This window comes from Trachypithecus francoisi, unplaced genomic scaffold (assembly GCF_009764315.1).
Source record: "Trachypithecus francoisi isolate TF-2019V2 unplaced genomic scaffold, Tfra_2.0 Lachesis_group2, whole genome shotgun sequence".
Classification (NCBI taxonomy): domain Eukaryota; kingdom Metazoa; phylum Chordata; class Mammalia; order Primates; family Cercopithecidae; genus Trachypithecus; species Trachypithecus francoisi.
Genome location: NW_022681465.1, coordinates 114,192,393 through 114,194,825, shown reverse-complemented (window position 1 = coordinate 114,194,825; position 2,433 = coordinate 114,192,393). Strand labels below are relative to the sequence as shown.

The following is a 2,433-nucleotide window of genomic DNA, read 5'->3' as shown; positions in this document are numbered from 1 at the left end:
ACTCCTGGGCTCAAGTGATCCTCCAAACTCAGCCTCCCAAAGTGGTGGGATTACAGTCATGAGACACCACGCCCAGCCTCTTTCTTTATTTTGACAAGGTTGTACTCTGTTGCCCAGGAGTGCAGTGGCACAATCTTGGCTCACTGCAGCCTTAACTTCCTGGGCTCAAGTGATACTCGTGCCTCAGCCTCCAGAATTCCTGGGACTACAGGTGTGCACCACCATGCCTGGCTAATTTAAAAAATTTTTTGTAGACACAGGGTCTTGCTTTGTTGTCCAGCCTGGTCTTGAACTCCTGGGCTCAAGTGATCCACCCACCTCGGCCTCCCAAAGTGCTGGGATTACAGGCGTTAGCCGCTGCGCCCAGCATGGTGGTTTATTTCTGAAATGATTGCGTGTGTTTTGCAGGCTACATATATGTTTTGTGATTTTGAATAACAGTGTTATTTGTCTGAGCTCGCTGGGATTGCTCATAGCACAGCAAGCATTTTAACAAGTAGATACCTGGCAAATGATCCCCCAGCATGTGGGACTCAGCCCGGCTGGAAACAGCCTCAAGGCTGTTGTGGGTCGCTGAGTGGATAGCACCCCCTGCAGGACAAGGCTTGACAAGCGCCTGTCCCCGGAACATCTTGTCTAGCATGTTCATTACAATTTAACAGTTTTTCTAACACCAAAAATTAGATCCTCCTCCTCCCCCGTCAGGTTTTATGGGAGGCGATGTCGGCATTCCTAGGGCCTGTGCCTTTCTGTGACTCAGCGATGGGCCAGTGGAAACGGCCGTTTCTACAGCCGGACCGAACGAGGTTTGGGTCCTGGTGTTGATCACAGACCTGTTAACCAAGTGGAGTCTGGACTCCACCACGTGGCGATAAAGAGAAGGTAGCTCTTGGGGTGGTGGTGGGATGAGATTAGATATGGGAAGAGGCGCCGGGCGCGGTGGCTCAACCTGTAATCCCAGCACTTTGGGAGGCCGAGACGGGCGGATCACGAGGTCAGGAGATCGAGACCATCCTGGCTAACACGGTGAAACCCCGTCTCTACTAAAAAATACAAAAAAACTAGCCGGGCGAGGTGGCGGGCGCCTGTAGTCCCAGCTACTCGGGAGGCTGAAGCAGGAGAATGGCGAAAACCCGGGAGGCAGAGCTTGCAGTGAGCTGAGATCAGGCCACTGCACTCCAGCAGCCTGGCGACAGAGCGAGACTCCCTCTCAAAAAAAAAAAAAAAAAGATATGGGAAGAGGCTGTCCCAATGTGACTTGGGTTATAAACCCAAGGAGGGGGCATGGGAGCCAAGGACGGGACCACATCAGAGACCACTAGGCTGAGGAGGGCGGGCTTTTCACAGGGACCTGGGTTCATGGCTGTGATAAGCCCTGCGCTGTGGAATGCAGAAGGCCAAGGTCACTCAGTAGTCAGGCAGGGCCATGGTGCGTGCTCAGGTCCACCTGACTCCAAATCTTGTGTTCTTTCCGCTGTGGGACCTTCAGGGATTTGCAAATAGAGGTCCCACTCTCCAGGGGCTTCCTGTTGCACTGGGCAGAAGGGAGGGTAGAACCTGCCCAGCTGCACCCTCTACTCTGAGCCTTTCTCTGCCATTTCTTCACCAGATGGCAGCTTCCTGCCTGGGAATGGAGAGCTTGAGTGGCCACCCAGGATGACTGGCACCCTCCCCACCCACCCAACCTCATGGGAGGTCCCGTGGACCCTCCACCTCCATCTCACAGGGCCTGAAGCCCACAGGGGAATCCCTGAGCCGTTAAAGTGGGTCCTGGGGCCAGCCCAGGGCTGACATGGGGTTCGCATTTCATTTCTGGGCCATGACAAGCTCTGGTTCAGAGCCTTAGCTCAGCAGCAGACCCTCTGCACCAAGTCACTTGGCCCCTGACACAGCATCACCCCCTTCCCTGTTCATTCTCCTGGGGGACTGTCACAGGAGCTTGTTTGTTACCCAAAGTCCCCCTCAGCCCCTCTCTACCTACAGTGTCCCCTCCCTGGGCATAGGCCTGAGTGTGAAGCCTGGGTAGCTGCTAGTAACAGAAACGGGGCTTGTATGCACCCAAGGGAGCTCCCTGTGGCCAAGTCCAGCTCTGTAAGGACTGGCGGGGGTGGGTGGCAGTCAGTAGAGGGTCCAGTGGTTTAGGGTACCTCTCTTGGGCTGGCTGCCCACACCACCTACCCCTCAGCAGGCTGGCTCTGGACATAGCAGTTGGCCAAGTGCCAGCCATCCCATCTTGGCAACTCCTCCTCCTCCTGCCTGCCAGGGTGACTTCACTTTTTGAGATCTGCTGAGTGATGGGCAGATCACTGATTCAGCCCTGAGCTCAGCCAGGACACAGGAGAAAGAGGAGGGGCTGGCTCCGGGGCACCCCAGGCCCAGCTTCCTGGGCTCTCCCACTCCAAGGCCCCATGGGCTTCCCTTCCTCCATCTCAC

General features: G+C 55.8%; 1 pseudogene; it reads left to right on the top strand.

Annotated features, from left to right (window-relative positions):
* Positions 1-720: 720 nt before the first annotated feature.
* The window catches only part of LOC117066080, a 12,857-nt pseudogene continuing 11,144 nt past the window's right edge, over positions 721-2,433 (top strand).